This window comes from Talpa occidentalis, unplaced genomic scaffold, assembly GCF_014898055.3.
Source record: "Talpa occidentalis isolate TD23 unplaced genomic scaffold, MPIMG_talOcc4v2.1 talOcc4.8, whole genome shotgun sequence".
NCBI lineage: Eukaryota > Metazoa > Chordata > Mammalia > Eulipotyphla > Talpidae > Talpa > Talpa occidentalis.
In genome coordinates this window covers 95,607,933-95,626,932 of record NW_023605194.1, presented here as the reverse complement: position 1 = coordinate 95,626,932, position 19,000 = coordinate 95,607,933, and positions in this window count along the sequence as shown.

The following is a 19,000-nucleotide window of genomic DNA, read 5'->3' as shown; positions in this document are numbered from 1 at the left end:
TTTCCTCTAAATTAAATCTTCAGGCTGTGGGAAAATCCTGGCACATTTGAACTGCGAAGTCCTTAATTCTACTTTGGTACTTCCAGAGTCCCACTTAATGTGATAAATACATCTTTCTAAATTTAACCCACAAGTGTTAATTCATCATGTTTGTCCATATAACACTATGCTATATAGCAGATTTTCCCAAGAAACCTGCCTGCCCAGCACAGGTTAACAAAAACCAGGGCATTTGGTCAACATAATCAGAAGGAATATTTCTAGTCTGGTTTTAAAAACTAACCAGCAACAATTTGGAAAACTGTTTGATAGCATCTACTAAAGCTGAGCATACATATAACCTTGGATCCAGTAATTCTATTCCAGAATATACACCCAACAAAAATGCACACTTAATGTACTAAAGGACGTGTACAAAAACACTCCTGAAGCACAATTCACAGTAGTCCCTGCATGGAAGCAACCCCAATATCCACACCCACAGATGGGATAAATTGTAGTGCGTTCATGCAATGCAATGCAATGCAGCATAAGAATGAGGACTTAAAGCAAGAACTTGAATGAATCTCACACCTAATGATGAGCAAAAAGAAGACACAAAATAGTAGAAAGAGATATAATTCTTGCTATATAAAGTTCAAAACCAGACAAAACTAATTGATAAAAATGAGCACAGTGATCACCCTCGTGGCCGCAGGACAACGAGGGACACAATGTGGTTATGTCCTATCTCTCTACCCCGGTGCTAGTTATGTGGCTGTGTTCACTTTGTAGAAATTCATGAGCTGGGTCCTTGGGATTTCTATGCTTTCCCCCCATGTATAAATCAACACATAACTATAAATTCAGAAATATTTATGCATGTGGAAGAAAAATATATTATCTTCTTATACACTCATGAGACTTGTGCATGAGAGACTCAGAACTAAAGTGACTGACCCACTTTTTGTGCTATGGAAAAGTCATGGAAGACTTCCTCTTCCCTCAGCAACTTAGAGCTGAGTCTAGGGTGATCACATGTCTGCCCTCCATCATTGTTACAGGGCTACTCCAGTCCCCAGCACACACCTGTTCTCCTTCCTACCACCCCAAGCTATACATCACTCCCCAGCACACACACAGCTTCAAGAGAAAGACACCAGGTGTCACATCTTCACAACTGTGTCTCCACCTGGCATAGAACAGGCTCCTCCACTGAATTTCTGCAGGGTTTGCATGCTATACCACACTCATGAAATGTGTCACTTACTACCTTGTACTGTGGTTGTTTCAGAACATGTCTTCATCCTCCTTCTAGATCTTAAGTCCCAGGGAAAGTAGAATCCCTGATTTCTACTCCCCCATAGCCCAGGAACCAAGCACCACCTCCTGCACACAAGAGGGGAGCAATAAACATTTGTTAATCAACTGAGGAGGAAGCAGGACATAGTAGAAAGGTGAACTTTGAAGTCAGAAGTCATGACTTACCACTTACTATCTAGCTGTATATTCTTGGAAATTTTACTTAGCTATTTTGATCTAGTTTCTCAACTATAAAATAGGCAAAAGAATTTCTACATTGCATGATTAAAAGAGAAGGGATATAAAGCCTATATATAATATGTATAGATCTATATCCCCAAATGTCCATTTCCTCCTAATGTTTGACAAATGTTTGTCAGCTCTTACTGTAACTATGGGTATTTTTCATAACTTGCTGAATTAATTAACTGCTTAATCAGCAGTTAATTTTACTTTTTTAGGTCTTTTCTTTCTTCTACCCAAATGCAAGTACATATATTTCTTATCAAAATGTCTTTGATAAGTGCAAGTACATAAAACCAGAGCATGAACAATACAACATGATAATCTCAGTAGACTTGATTTTAATATTATGATAAAAGGACCAATTCAAATTCTTACCATTTGTCTCACATCCACAAAAGTTACTTCAAGATTGCATTAACAGTCTCTCAAAACCATTCAGTTTTGTGCAAGTAAAGCATGTTTCTTTTAAAGACTTGTGTACATGTCCAAGGACAGAATGTGCAATCTAGCACATTTATACAGGTGGCAACACAGAGTGGCTCCTCTGGCCTTGAAGCATCTGCTCTACGACAGCCCCGTGCTCACTTAGTCCTCATGTCTCTCCATTCCCAGAAGTTGGTGGCCAAGTCACAGTTGTAACTGGAGAACACTCTAGCACTTTCATATATCTTATCTCCTAATAACAGGACTGTTATTATTACATAAGAGGGAGAAATGCAGGTTGTGTAATATCGTATTATTGTTGGGTTGATTTGTGGCCATACCCCAGAAGGGTTTACTAATGGGACCAATATCAGCAGGAAAGAAGGTGTGACTCAGGTCTCTGCCCTTGACCAAGTTCAATTAAACCAATTTTTTTTTTAAATCCACTACTGGAAAAAATCATGGGATGCACACTTACCAACTCTTAAAAGACACAAAACAAAGAGTAACTTGTTTTAAAAATCTTCGAAAATTTGAAAATTTAGGGGCCTCCCTCATGGCACAAGGGGTTAAGCACAGCACAATGAAGCTATCGCAGTCTCTGCAGCACAAGTTCAATCCCTGGCCGGCTTGGGAGATACCCACATGGCACAGCAGACCTCTCCTGACTCGCCCGCTAGTCCCTTCAGCAGTTTTCACCCAATTTGCCTGTTCTGTTCCCCACTCTGTCTCTGGTGAATCTTCTCACCCTCCACACTTCTGGCTTATACCCCAGTTCCTGTAAGCATAAATAAATAAATCTTTAAAAAAAATTTAAAAATTAAAAAATGTGAAAATGTACCATTAAATCCTGTACAGCATAGATCTACTAGACAGGACAGAGCAGTCCTGAGCTGGTAAGACTTCCCATGACACCGGAGTAAGCTTGGTATCAGCTCCAGCTCCAGAACATTATCCTGGCTCTCTTCACTGACACAACCACCTCTACCTGTTCTTCCTACCCCCATTTAGACATCACCTCCTCTGGGAAGCCACCCTTCCTCATAGGTCTGTCTCTAGTTACTCAAGCAAAAGCATCTGGAGGGCCTCCCCAGTGGCGCAGCGGGTTGAGCACAGCGCTGTGAAGCTGTCTGCAGCCTCTGCAGCACCGGTTTGATTCCCAGCTGGCCAGGGAGATTCCCACATGGTGGGGCAGACCTCTCCTGCCTCGTCCAGGGCAGACCTCTCCTGCCTCATCCGCTGCTCCCCTCAGCAGTGCACTTCGGTCCTTCTGCCTGCTCTGCTCCCTGCTCTGTCTCTGGTGAATTCTCTCACCCTCCTGCATCTCTGACCTGTACCCCAGTGCTTATATAAATAAATAAAATCTTAAAAAAAAAAAGCATCTGGCGTCATCTCTAAGTCCTCATTGCCAATCACGCCAACTCTACATCCCCCAAACACAATAGATATGTACATTTCTTATTAGTAAAAAATATAGTCAGTCTTACTATTATTTATGATGTTGTTTCTGTCTCCCTCCAGTAGAATGTAAGCTTCTCAGGAAAGAAATCATCAGTTTGTTCACAATATTTCCCAGAATCTGCACCACGGCAGGAACCTACCACATATTTATTTTTAATGAATGAGTGAATAAATGAGGGCAAGTGAGGTGTTCCTATATCACCTAGTAATTCCCTGATCAGAAGACCACCTGCACTGCAGTATAATTGGGGTTTATTTCTACTTAAAAATACATATTTTAATTATATGTTTGCCTGTGAATAAATTCTAGTTGTCATGGAATGGTTTACTTGGCTAACCATTTCACTAGACAGCAAACCACAGGAACTCACAACTGGTGTGCCTGGCCGCCTGCGAAACCCAGCCCTCAGCCCGGTGCTGGGAAATGGCCCAGTGATAGGGGACCAGATGCTCTCCTGATGTTTCACCTGTACTAATTCCTTTAATCTTCACAACAACCCAAGAGGCAAATTCTGTTATTATTTCTTTTTATAGATAAGGAGTCTGAGGCCCTGGGAATTTAAAAACATATCCAGTGGCACAGAGCCAGGAATGAATCCTAGATTCTGACCTAGGAAGTCTGACTCCAGAGCTCAAGTCCTAAACTACTACACCGAATTGCCTCGCCTTGCAAAGCACCCAATAAAAATAGTTCAATAAATGAATCAGGGGAACATGGATGCCTGAAATAGGCAACACATTCTTAGGCAGTGTTAGTAAAGGGTCAAGATAAGAGAGCTTGCAGTACCTGGGTGGGCTGGCAGCACAGTTCAGGGTGATTGCTTTTTTTTTTTTAATAAAACTTCTAATTTATTTAGAAAACCAAATTGTGTAGACCTGGTTATTTGACATGGCAAGATGATATAATTTTTTTTTTCCTAAACAAATGTCAGGGTGATTCCTTTTTAAAAGGAGATCGGTACATTGATGTGGGTCTGAAGACCGTGACCACATCGGCAAAGGGCCTGAAATTATGAAACAGTCAGAAACTGCTTATCCTCAAAGGAGCTGGCAGCGAGGATTCAGGAACTCTTTAAATCCGGGGATTCTTGTGGAAAGGGGCCAGTGTGTGACCCCAGGGGCAGCACTGGCAGGGAGTGTGAGTGACAGGAAGGCAGATTTCAGCTCACCATATGCAGGAACAGGGAGAGAGGAGATTTCAATAGTTGTGGGTCTGACAATGGCGGAATGGGTGAGCAAAATGTGGTGTTTCCACACAACAATATTACTCAGGTGTAAAACAGAAGGGCATGCCTGACACGTGCTGTAAAAAGGACGGACCTTGAAGACATTATGCTAAGTGAAATGTGAGGATGCAGACTCTAGGATGCAGCGTTGACGAGGTACCGAGAGTAACTGAGGTCACAGAGACAGAAAACCAGTGGCTGCCAGGTTTCGGAGCACAGGGGAATGGGGTACTGTTGTTACATTTGGGATGGTAAAAATGTCTTGGAGAGGGTGGTGGAAAGGTTGCACAATTGCGTGAATGTGCTTAATGCCACTAAACTGTATGCCTAAAAGTGGTTGAGATAGCAAATTTGATGTTAAGTTTATTTTACCAAAACAAAGCAAAATAAAATAAAATAAAATAAAATAAACAAACAAGGCCCGTGAGACAAAGAGCTTCCCACCCATGGCATGAACAGCACAGACTGGGGGTCATGCCTGTGTATGGGCAGGAATTAAGCTGGGTGACCCTGAAGGATTCTCTGTCCTTAAGACTTTGTGTTAACATTTGGGCTTCCCTGGTGGCACAAGGGGTTGAGACACAACCTATGAAGCTATCTGCAGCCACTGCAGCAGGAGTTCGATCCCCGACCAGGGAGCTACCCACATGGTGCAGCAGACCTCTCCTGTGTCGCCTGCTGCTCCCCTCAGCAGTGTATTTCAGTCGATCTGCCTGTTCTGTTCCCCACTCTGTCTCTGGTGAATCCTCTCACCCCTAACACCTCTGGCCTGCATCTCAGTTCTTGTGTGCATAAATAAATAAATCTTAAAAAAAAAAAAAAAGACTTTGTGTTAACCTCATTGACCACCCCCCCACCACACCATAAAATTCAGTATCACAGTCCCCATGTAACAAATGGAGAAACAGAGGTTTAGCAATCTCCAGTCATTTGCTCAAGCCTTCCCAGGTACTAAGAAGAGGGAGGAAGGGGCTGGAGGACAGAGCTGTGCAGCAGTGCATACACTCTACCAAGAGGGATGCTGGGAAGCTTGGAGACTTCCAGGAGGTCACCTGAATAGCATCAGGCCAGGTCTTCTGATGCTGTCTGGGCAATGCCGGTGATTCCCACTGCCTCCCATCCTCTCCTCCTCCAACCTGGGCATCAAACGCCCCACATGGGCATCCCATTCAGTCACATTGTGCTAAGCTGTCCTCAGGAATATTTCCATCACATTTTCCCAGGTCACACCCTCTCTGTTCCCCTCCTTTAAAATGTTGTTGTAGACACTTGTTTGAAAACACAAGCTCTTCCCGAGACTCAAAGCCCATTTTGATTTATGAGCATCATGTTTTATATTTGACGTGGTCTGTAAAGGCTTGGAAGCAGAGTCTAGACCAGCACTGCCCAGTAAAAATAGAATGCATACCACACGCGTGATTTTAAATTCCATGGTTGCCACATGAAAGATGCAAGAAGCAGCAAGTGAAAGTAATGTAATATATTTTATTTGTCCCTATTTATCCAAAATAATTATTGACGAGGTGGTTTACATTCTTTGTTCATATTGTCTTTGAAATCAGTGTCTATTTTATACTCACAACATGTCTCAGCTGAGCCCAGATGCATTTAAAGTGCTTTAACCACAGGGAATTAGTGACCAAATATGGAGCGATGCAAGTCTGCATCTTTCCTCTCGAGTACTTGATGGTGAAGAGTAAAAGAGAAATAAAAGATGTGTTTTGAGATGAGTTGGGTGGAGTTTTATTTAGTATGGGATGCAGGATCATATATTTCTACTGTGGGGGAGAGACTAAAGTTGGAAGCAAGGTAATGTTAATGGCACCCGGCACGGGAAGAAGCTGGCTGGCAAGGGGCAGAGGAGGGAGAACAAGCACCTGGTGGTAGGGGCCCAAGACAAAGGCAAGCACGGTGGCTGATGCTGGTTGGGTTCTTCTGTAATTGTTCAAAATTATTTTACTCTTTTCACATTTCCTAACCTCACCCTTATTTCTTTCTTCCCACCCCTGCTCTCCTGGATGTATCCAGTTGCCATCATCGTGATCTCACAGCACAGAGCTGAGGCTCAAGTCAATACAAGTCTGTCCCATGTGCTACCACCTGGCTGTGAGAGTCAGAGCAAACTAGTGGCCCCCTGTGGCTTCAGCTTCCTCCTGTGTGAAATGCGGTATTGGACTTCAGGTATTTATTTATTCAGTCAGCCAGTCAGCCAGCCAGCCAGCCAGCCAGTCAGTCGGTCAGTCAATAAGTAGTGAGTGTCTAATATCCAAGGAACACTTAGTACGGTGCTGATTGTCACATCCTTTATGTCTAATGCTTTGTGTCTGGGTGATGTTGACTCTGTTACCACTACCTGGACAAGCTGGATGTTTCTATCTCGAATAGAGGTTCCCCGGGCAGGGCAGATGTCTCCATCAATGGCAGGAAAGGGATGCTCACCACACCTCTCCACACCGCTCCACTGGGAAACCCTACTGCAAGGTTTCCTTAGTGTCAGTGGCCTCCTTCGACGACAGTTGGAAGTTTTAACCAACTTCCATCTAAGCTCTCTGTTATCCACACTGCACCACTGAGTGCGGGGGAGGAAAAGGTCAAATAAAATTCCCGACACTGACTTTCTCTGGGGAGGCCTGATTGTAAGTGTTGTCAGTTAGTGTTTGAGGGGTGTGTTATAGGATGGCGGCCCCTCACCATTCTGGCAATGAGGGATATTTTGCTTTCCTCTGAGTGAAAAATCCGGAAGCCTACACACCACACATCAGAAATGTGCAGTCCCTGAGTGAGAGCACAGATGCTGAATCTGACTTCCAGGGGATGGAAAGTAGCACTATTTGAATTATAGAGGGGGAAAGAATGAAGTCATCAGAAGGTGCTTTAAAATCGGGTAGCAGAAAAAGAGCCATAGATAGAAACTTTGGCAGCACCTGTCCCTGTAGCACGAGGAAAGAGGAAGCCCCAGGGCCTCCCTGATGGTGCAACAGGTTAAGCACTGCACTATAAAGCAATCCACAGCTACTGCAGCACGAGTTCGATCCCAGGCCAGGGAGCAGCCCACATGGTAAAGCAGACCTTTCCTGACTCACCCCCTGCTCCCCTCAGCAGTGTATTTCAGTCATTCTGCCTGTTCTGCTCCCCACTCTGTCTCTGGTGAATCCTCTCACCCCCCGCATCTCTTGCCTGTACCCCAGCTCTTGCATGGATAAATAAATCTTTAAAAAAAAAAAAAAAAAAGAGGAAACTCCAGCAAGAGCTCTGTGGCCCACTCCTTATGACGCCGGGGCCCAGGACATGAATGCTGGCGGCCTGCCAGTGCCTCAGTGTGTTTGGCTGGACCGTTGATAAAGCTTCACCAGTTATCTTGGTGCCAAGAATCATTCAGTTCATATCTGGTTCTGTGCTCACTGGGTCAGCATTTGAGTCAGCCTTTGGCTCCACGAGTATTGGCTACAGAGAGCACTGACACACTTATTTCTCACTCTAAGTTTATGGGTAACTTGGCATACTAATTCCACATATTAATCTTGTGAGCTTGATAGATATGGATCAGCCCCTGAGAAACTAAAGTACTCTCAGGACGCCAACAAAAACAGGTTTCTGAGTCTGGAAGTCTGCAGCCCGCACCCCACGGTGGGGCCAGCCTCAGAGATGTTAATGAATGCCCCCCCAACCAGATGTCCAGCCCCCAGGGCCACACCCAGCTTATTTACTGGAATGCCATTTGTGAGCACCTTTTTAGTGTTCCACACTGAGTTGAATTTGGGGGGTAGCCTGCCCTACGCTCCTGTGACTTCTACAGCAACTTTCAGAGAAATTAAAATAACAGCCCTTTCCCACGGCTTCACAGGGCCAAAGATGTGATTTTTAAAACATGCAAAATGAAAGGAGACTGAAAGAAACTTCTGCAGCCTTGTCCAGTCAGCCCTGACAGGAAGGTTGTCCTTCAATGACTGGTTCCCCTTAATGGGGCCCTTCTTGAAATGCAACTCTCTGTCTTTGCTGTGATAACCTGGTCAGAGGAGGTGCAGAGCTGCAGGTGCCAAGCCAGCACGCCTACTAGGCTCAGGGGGGAGGTGGGGAGCAGCCTGTGCTTGGCCCCCAGAGACTAACCTTCCCCAAGGCCTACCCAGGCAGCTATGGAGCAACCAGGGACCAAACTGGCTTCAGAGGGTTTATCTATCAAAGTAATTCTGCTTGGAAGTGTTGGGCACAGCTGACCAAGCTTGCAATGGCCCTTAGGGGCATGAGGTGGAAGCTGCCAGTCTGTCCACACTCAGTCACATACCATAGTTAGCCTCTCTAGAGGCTCCCTCTGGGAAGATTTCTGCTATATTTATCTCCATGGCCTTGCCAGCTCCTTCTTGGTTGATTAGGGGGAGAGGTGGGTTCAACTTGTATCAGTAACCACCTGCTGTCCAGCCCTGAAGAGCACATGGATGAAGCAAGATGTGTCAGAGAGGTGGTGGGTATGGAAAGATAAGCTGGGAGTGACAGGCTCAGGGAACACACCCACCCCAGAACCAAAAGGAAAACAGTTCTTAAAGGAGCCACATGAGGCATGTGGGTTTCCCAAACAAGCTTTGATTGTTCAGAACATTCAACTCAAATGACATTCAGTTCACATCATACATTGTGATTGTAGCTTAAAGGACATTCAATTCACACCATACATTGTGGTTAGCTGAGGGCATGGCATCGTTCAGAGGCAGTTTTTCCAGTATGTTCTTTCTATGTTCTCAAAGAGAGTTTCTAAGTGGTAGCTACTCTGCATGAATCATTTAGAACCAATGCTTCAAGGAGTTGTTGAAGTAGAGCAGAGTATCCTCAGTATTGTCAGTGCTAAAATACACACTCCCAGAGACTCAATTCAGTATGTCTGGGGTAGGAATCTGCATTTACCACTGCCACCATCTCCCTGGCACCCACACACACTGGGTGATTCTGACATGCAACATCAGAGGACCACATTTTGTGAAGCTGTGTGAAAAGCGCATTCAGCATGTCAACCAAAGACCTGGATTTGGGAGGAGCAGTGTGACCTTGGAGAAGTCCCTTGACCCCCTGAGTCTCCCTTTCTGTGGCTGTAAAATGAGGAAGTTGATCTTTAAGGCCCTTTCCAGGACCAGTATTCCATCAATCTGGGGACATTTACAATGCCCTCCCAAAGCTGTGAGGGTTCCAAATCTGCTAGAATGGTAGCCATCCCTCAGAAAAAGTTGTATCCTAAAGAGGCTGCATTAACAGTCCACAGACCCTTCTTTTGATTCTCTCTTTCAAGGTAGGCCTTTCAGGAGAGACAATGCCATACTTCAGCCCACAACATTGTCTCCTCCCGGAGAGCTCACAGCACTTCCAGGAACATTATCTTTGCCTTTTATAAAGCTAGAATTCAGGCAAGGCAAAGAGTGAAGTTCCCCATGTATTAAAGGGAAACTGAGGCACAGAGATGGAGAAGCTAAGAACATAGACAGCCCACCCGTCCTGGACTCCTGTGCTTTGTCCCGGAGTCTCCATTCTCTTGGCATCTCCACCAAGAGATTCCATCTATTGTGCATCTGCCCAAGGTGAATGTCATGGTTGGGATGAGGCTTACGAGCAGGCCATTTCTTCTCTGCAGCATTTCCACAGTTTATGCTGTACATACACATCACAGCAGTAATTTGCATGGGCCCTGTGCTCTTTGGAGTGACAGCACTGGTGCTGGAAGGAATTTGGAGATTTCGTTCTATGTGTTTCTGTTAAATCTGGTCATCACTCCCCACCCCAACTAGCTGGTGCCATCTCGTGCACCCCAGGCCCTGCTCTCAGGCCTGGGGGTCATTGTGGATTGCCCACCACTCCTCTGAGTTATTACATTTGAGTTACTGTGGTATGAAGAAGAGCGAAGACAGTGACATCCACAGAAATCCCTATCTGTGACACATGGACTTTGTGGCTCTCCCTTCCCTTCCCCCTTCTGGTTTTGCAAAGAGCAGGCCTGAGATTATAGCACTGCACCACCCCGCCAGCCCCATTCCTCTCAGCTGCAAAAGGTTGTTGCTTATAAACTCTTCATTAATAATCACATGCCTTGTCTAGGGATATCCTTGCAGAAAACCACAAAAAAGAGCAGATACTGTATGACGTTAGCTTCTGTCTCAGTAAAGGGTTGTTCACACATTTCAGCTATTGGCAGCTCATTCCTATGGCAAAAACCCAGTGCCTTTGCCATTTAGTAATAAATGAAGCTGTACCTGCCTCTCTACCTGGCCACCTTCTAGACTTGAAGCCAGCACTTCTTCAAAACACCACTCCACACAGAAAACAGTACATAAATAAATAAATAAATAAACAAACAAATAAATAAATAAGTAAATAGCAGCCATAAAACTTGTCTTCTTTTATCTCAGGAATCCTCTCAGTGTGAGCCCTCACACTGATAATTTTACAAACAATTCCAAGAAGTTATCTTCTAACCCGGTGGTAGATTAGCAGCAAAGGGGGTGTTTCAGACAGACACTGGCAGTGTAACATCGGGCAACCTTTACAATGGCAAAGCCAGCAAAGTTCTGACTAGGTATCTAACCTCTTTTCTTCCTAATAACTTAATTTTTTTTTATTTTGAGGGTTTCATCTGGGCTATAATGTCAGTATGTCATGTCAGTAGACATTGGCTTCTATTTATTTTGTACATATGTAGCTTATTCCCTCAGTACCACTTGATAAATGGGTAATTGTCCCCCACCGATTTGAAATGCTATCTGTATCATATACTGATTTCCTGGTATTATTTCTGGATTCTTTTTAAGATCCTGTTTTATTGACCTAGTTTCTATTCTAGACTTAAAATAAAATGACTCTGATTTAATTGCCCTGCTGTGTGTGTGTTTACAATCTATTTTTGTCTTTCAACCTGCTATTTTTACTGAAAAAACTGCAATTAAAAATGAATAATGGGTAAATGAACTCTGATCATCACACAATAGAATAGATAAATAAGCAAAAAATACTAAAGCTATGCATATCAACATGGAGAAATTTCCCAAACACAAATAAAAGAAAATCAAGTTGCATAAAATATCATGGAGAATGCCATTTGTATAAAGTTTAAACATATATAGGTTAGAAATATATTTAATATAGTTTAGAAATATATATCTAATAAATTCTAAACTATTTAATATAACTTAGAAATAGATATGTAATAAAAATTAAAAGATAATCCATGCAAATGACAAAACCCAAATCCAGCACTGAAGTTGGATTTACCACAAAGCTTAAGCTTCAGACCACTCACTTACATGGACCTCTTCAAGGTCTTATCTTTAAGTTGATTTCATAAATTTCTACTCCTTTTTTCTTCAAGAGGATCTCCTCTCCCAAGTTGTATTAGTTTCAGACCTATGGGTGATGGTGGAGAAGGAAGGGCAGGAGAGGAGAGGACAGGGGTTGAGGGTGTGAGGGAAACATCATTCCCCAAAACCTGCTGTCTCCTCGGAGCCTGCCTGGCACCTTGGCCAGCTCTTGGGCACTTGTGCCTGAGTGTATGTTTAATGCAAACTAGAGGGTGGAATGGTGGTTTGCAGGTCAGGGCTCAGCACAGTTCCAGGCCTGGGGGAGATGCAACAGAAGCCCCCTGGCAGTGATGAGTTCCCAGGGGTGATTCCACCTGGCACACTGCACACCTCCATCCCTCCCTCCAGTTGGGTGCACCTTTTGCATTAACACAGGGCTCACAAAACTCAGAGGTCATCCAAGAAAAGTCCTCCAGAGCAGAGGCTGAGTGCTTCAGCCAGGGGGATGGTTTAAGACACCACAGCACCCTGGGCCATAATTATGCTCCAGTTCTTTAAGTTTCCAGACCAAATCTTGCTGCTTTGATCCAAAGCTTATTCCATTATTAAAAAAGAAACCAACTAGAATTAAATAAATAAATGACAGCTATTTTCACAACAACAGTCTACACGATGAACATTTTTCCATGTGATGAGTTCTGATGGTTACACAATGGAAAACAATATAGCAATTATCATCATTAAATATGGAATTAATGGAATTACATTTTTAATGGTGGCATAGGACACTGCAAGATTGATTTAATCAATCACCATTGTTAGACATTTCAATAGGTACCAGAGCTCAATGCTTGAACAAACTTCATTACAATTCAGCCCTGTAAAATAGCCCAAATTGTTTCTTTAGAAAAAAAATCCCATAAATGGACTTTTTTTGTCAGAGTCTGAATATTATCCAGACTTTTAAGATATATAGCCAAATAAACCTCCAAAAAGTACATTACTTCACACACCCATCACTATATGAAAGCATCTCCTTCCCCAAACTGAAGCCAAAGCTAAAAGTTTACATCAAAAAAAAAAAATTGTTTTCTGCTGAATAAACAGAAAATGGAATCTCATGTCTTTAATTTGCATGAGCCACACTACTCAAATGCCCAATGTTCATTTACACACTTACATTTCCCCAGGTTGATTTACCATCTGTGACTGTCTGTCTGTCTGTCTGTCTTTTTACTGCTTAGTAAGAGCTGTTTATACATTTTCATATTAACTCTCATGTATGTTGTTAATACTTTCCTTTTTGCTTTGTCATTTGCCTTTAGATTTCATTTGTTGTTTTCAATACCTAGACAGTTATAAGTTAAATTTATCAATATTTTTCATTTCAGATTGTCTTCAGTATTTTTTAATGCATTTTCACCAGGGATTATACAAATGTTCACCTTTATTCTTCCCTAATACTTCCCTTATACTTCCCAAGGTTTTATTTGTTGTTGTTTTTCTAGTCTAAAGGCTAAATGGGGCTCTCTTTTTCAATTAGTTAATTATTTTGTGAATAATTAACTTTTTCTTACTGTTTTTACAGGGGATTTTGGTAATAATGAGTTGAGGCTATTTCTGGGCTTTCTTTTTTTTAAAATTGATGTGTATTTTCTCGCACGATCTTCATTATTGTAATGGAAAGGTATCTCTTTCTAGTACTGTGGAAAGTCCTCCTCCTTTGTTTTATCTTCTTTGTTTCAATATTAGTTGTGTTGTCCTTGTGTGCTCTTTCCTCCAGGATCATTCTGGCAATTCTATTACATTTTTCTTGTAATATGTTGAGCATTAATGATTTTTCTTTAACACAAATATGGTTTTAACCAGAGGTAATGGGTGGAAAAGGGAAAAAAGTATAAAGAAGCACTTACCAGATTAGATATTACTGACATTTTGTTCACAAAAAAACAGAACTTAAACTCCTTAACGTGTTCCAAAACTCTACCACCCAAGATTTAAATTAAAACCTTCTGGGGCCTCCCCGGTGGCGCAGCGGTTGAGCACTGGGTTGAGCGCTGGGTTGAGAAGCTGCCCGCAGCCTCTGCAGCGCCGGTTCGATCCCCGGCCACCGGTGAGGGTCCCGCATGGTGTGCAGACCTCTCCTGCCGCCCTCTGCTCCCCTCAGCAGTGTACTTCGGTCCTTCTGCCTGCTTTGCTCCCCGCTCTGGCTCTGGTGAATTCTCTCACCCTCCCACGCTTCTCTGTACCCAGTGCTTGTATAAATAAATCTAAAATAGAATAAATAAATAAAAAGATTTAAAAAATAAACAGTAAAAAAAAACCTTCTGTGTAATAGGAGAGAGAGGGAAGGAGAGAGAGAGAGAGAGAGAGAATAAGAAAGTAACCTAAAAATGATTCATGGTTCTCATTTGTTCACTTTAATTCATTTTTTGCAAATATATAAGAAGTCTAAATGTTGCTAGAAAGCCACTGAAATTTTTTAGCACATCCGCTTACCTAAGTGATGGTGAACAGGACATGCCTTTTAGGGAGCAACAGAAGAGCAGAACTTGAGTTCATCACCAGCCCCCTGTAGGCCTTCCTGCAGCCTTTCTCCTGGAGTGGCTGCCGGGCCTCTGCTGGGCTCCTGCCAGGCCAGGCCCTGCCTCACTGCCTCACTGAGCTCTATCCATGTTTAAATAGCCTGATGATCAGAAGGTTCTTGCTGCTGTAAAGTCAAAATCTGTACCCTATCCCACCCCCACCCCATGCCCTTGGTCCTGGTTCTACCTTTAGAACCACCAGACACCTTCACTGGCTGGAAGGTGGCTGCCGTGCCTACTCTGTTTTATCTTTCACAGACTTGTCATTCCTGATTCCTCAAACTAGTCTTCCCAGCACCTGCTTCTAGATCTCCCAACATCCTGGTCTCTCCTCTGGAAATATTGTGAAATAGTCAATGTTTCTTTTAGAGATGAAACACATCATTCCCCAGATTCCATCTGAGCTGTACAGTAGATTGGGAGAACTGCATTCCTTCTAGTTGGCATTGTTTTTAATGAAAACACCTCTGGTTACATTCTGTCGAGACGGCAGATTCAAGCTTTCACCATTGGGCTTGTCAAGAAAATATCTAGGACCTTTTTACATGAGTGAGAGAATAAATCTCACAGGTAAAGGTGAAGGAACTTTGGTAAAACTTGGAAGAAGTCTTTAAAGTCAAGAAAAAGGAAAGGAAAGGGCTTTCTATACAGAAAAAACCTGTGGTGGAATTGCAGGCCCTGTGGGAGCTTCCATGCTCCAGGGAGCTGGGCGGTGCCTGCCCATAAGCAAAGAAGCCCTGGACACCTACTTCTAGAGTGCTTACCCCAGGCTGTGTGCTCGGAAGCTGCCAGGGCACTGACAATCTGCTCTCACACCTTTTCAGTCTGGCTTCCTGTTTCTCGGGCTTGGTTGGGAGCCGGAGAACTCACATTTCTGATGTGTCTATGCCAGCGAGTCTGTCCACAATGCAAAATACAATGTTCAGGACCCCAGTTACTTTGTACCCTCAGGGTCCCAGAGAGCTTCGGCGGGACCCTCTGGGCAGCTTCTCTATAACCCACGCAGAGCCTGACTCCTGGAGCACCCTTCTCCCACTCACCTGCACTCCAGCCCCCAGCCCCCAGCCCCCAGCCCCCAACCCCCAACAGAGCAATCCCAGGCCAGCTGTGCAGACGTGGGCAAGAGACTGTGGTGACTCCACCGGGGAGCTGTGTCCCTGGGCTGCACCATAGCAGCGGGGACAGATTGCAGAGCTGGAGGCCTCTCCTGCTGCCTCCAGACAGGAAATATCAGGCATAGTCACCCTTGGCGCTGCTTGAAATCCTGCGGGAGGCCTAGTTACAGAGCTGTGGATCTCGGTTTTCTCTGCTCCCCTAAGGCCTGGTGTAGACCATATTGAGTTAAGCTGAGAACTGAGCATTGGCTTTCAAAGAGGAGGCAACAGGAAGAGGGTGGGGCGGGTGGGTGGCCCCTGAGCTTCTGTGGGCAGGATAGGAGACTGTGATCCAAGAGGCCAGGATCTTCCCACCACGGGAGTCCCTCCAGCTAGTTCATTGTCACTGGCCTGACTGCCTCATCTTTTAGGGGTTTTGTTTCCTATTACTCTCTTAGAATGTAAAATCCATTTTGAAGCAGATTATATATATCCCCTTACACTGCTATTCTTCCCAGCAAATTAAGTCACTGAGGAAATACAAAGCTGCCTGGTTTGTTTTAACTTCTGCCACCAAATATGGCAGACAGAGGTGTTAAAAGAAAGGTGTTTTCTCACTCTTTAGTTCAGTCAACCAGAGAGTAAGTCTCCCTTTGCTAAGTGCTCAGCCCAGAGAGGGCCACTAGTTATAAAAATAAAAGAGGAGCTGAGGGCCATGAAGGTGCCACATCCTGTATCCAGCCCCTGACACAGGCTCAGCTGTGAACACCATAGAAGGATAATACTGAGGGCCTCCCTGGTGGTGCAAGGGGTTAAGCACAGCCCTTTGAAGCTGTCTGCAGCCTCTATAGCATGAGTTCAATCCCCGGCTGGCCAGGGAGCAACTCACATGGCGCAGCAGACCTCTCCTGCCTCACCCGCTGCTCCCCTCAGTAGTGTGTTTTAGTCTATCCGCCTGTTCTGTTCCCCACTCTGTCTCTGGTGAATCCTTTCGCACCCCCACACACACCTCTGGCCTACACCCCAGTTCTTGTATGCATAAAGAAATCTTTAATGAAAAAAAAAGAAGGATAATGCTGAGAAAGTGGGAGTAGCTCTGTGCTCTGTGCTCCTTTCTTCCTCTCTCCTTAGGAAAGGGCATAAGCACGGGGTAGGGGGCACAGCCCTGCTTCCCAGCCCCAGCCCCAGCTTCCTATAAGGGTTTAGGATATTTACCGACAACCTTGGCTGTTAACATTTTACTTGGGTATCTTATCTCCTGAACTCCGCTCTACCCATCCCGGTCATTCCTGGGCTGAGGATGAAAAATGACAACTCCTGAATAACAGAGAGAACTTTAGCACTCGCTTCACTGGCCCAGGTGGAGTTGCTGAGAGGATTCTCTGCAGACTGGTGGACACTGAGGACACTTCTTAGAAAGTTTCAATAAAAAGCCATGTTTGTCTTTGTGTTCAACTCTAAACCCTCACATTGCTAGAATGTCCCCACAAAGAGCATTCATGCACTCTTCCATGAGTTGAGATTGTTGAAAATTGTCTCGGCAAATGTGAGGGAAAAGAGAGTGCCCTGTACCTAGCAGCCAGTGTCAACAAAATCAACTAATGGCTAGTTTTGTATCACTCACACTCCATCTAGTCATTATGCAAGGCCCTCCCCCCGGGATTATTTTGAGGCAAACAAAACAGAGCCTGCCATTTAATTCCCAAGTATACAGTGTGTGTGTGTGTGTGTGTGTGTGTGTGTGTGTCTAAAAGATAATGACCCATTTCAAATAATCACTTCCTTGCTATTATCAAGGTGTTCCGATCTTTGAGGCAGAACCCAAAGGCTGAAGAGCTCCCTTAAGTTATGCCTGTGTCACTGGCCTATTACCATCACATGGGACAGCAAGGATGCATAGGAATCTGGAAATCTTGCTTCATGCCTACCCTGCTGCACCCCTGTTTCCCAACGGCATACCCTCAGAGAAAATGGCTCCTTGAAATAGCTTCCTGAGCAGAGGGCTTGGAAGGCCAGCCTTACCGCTTCCCAGCTCTGCGACCCTAAGCAGGATACCTAGCCACTCTGGGTCTCAATTTCCTCACCTAAAAGCTAAGCTAATTAATAGTGCTTGTTGTGCTATGGGGTTGTTGTGAGGATTAAATATTTGAAAAATAAAATGAAGCTCTTGGAACAGTGCCTGGCACATGGGAAGTGCCATGGAAGTGTTTGCTTTTATGAATATTCTTCACTTACTACATGCACCATTTCCACCAACACCACCTACTCCCTGAATGAACTGACAAACAACAGTAACCCTTCCAGGAAGTGCAGCAGCACTCGTACCCCTAAACCCCCTGCAAGCACAGGGGAGTCTCTGCATTATCTATCAGGGGACCAGGCTCCGGGGATTCAGACACATCCAACTGGACAGGGGATGCAAAGATCTAGCTACAACTGGTCCTGCTTATAATGGGGAGAAATTAAAACCAAAGCAAGGGACTTATAGGAGACTGGCTAAAGGAAATGTAACAATCCATATGCTTTGTCATCTAATTGAAGTGAAGGAATATTCAATGGCATAAACAGGGCTCAGACTGAGTTCAGTGAAAAAGTGAAGTTACAAAATAGCATGTGAAGTATGAATCTATTTTGCTTCCCTCCTTTTGATCTATTATGCATATGAAAAAGATCAAAAAGTTATACATCAAAACATTAACATTTGATATTTCTCAATGGAGTAACAAGAAGTTGCTTCTCTTTCCTTCTCTGTGTTTGAATTTTCTGAATGCTACATAATGACATGTCTAATGTTTACAACAAGAAAGGTTATTGTTTAGAAACAGAATATATAATTGCACACACAGTGTGATTTGCTTGTGTGAAAGACATGCAAAACAGTGAGATGTTAGTGGGAGAATTGTGGGTGGTTTTTTCTTTATATTGTTCAAGTTTCTCCAAGCTTTCTGCGCTGAGAACAGTCCATTGTTTTTAGGTAAATGGTCCTGCTTGGAAAACTGAGTCACAGTGGGTGAACAGGATGGCTCTCTGGCTCCACACACACCACCTCCTGATCCGGAGCAGTCATGGTCAGTTCTCCTCAGAGATGTCCCTTTCAGGTTCATCCCTGACCCGGATGTAACGCTCCAGGCTATGACAGCCTCCTAGCCCAGGGTGCGTCTACCTGACTAACAAGCAGCGAGAAGACATCACAGGAGGAGAGAAGAAACAGGCTGTGAGGGGTGTGTCTGGGCTAGGGTGGGAGCACTCAGGTGGAGTCTTCTTGGTTACATGTAGGGGCGGGAAGCCAGGACTCAGCTGAGCCACACCACAGCTGTGCCTCTCCAGATTCCAACACAGCAGCCATCTCCCTGCTGCAGGTGCCAGTTGTGAGGGAGGAGCGAACCAGCAGGCAGATGTGTCCATACATGATA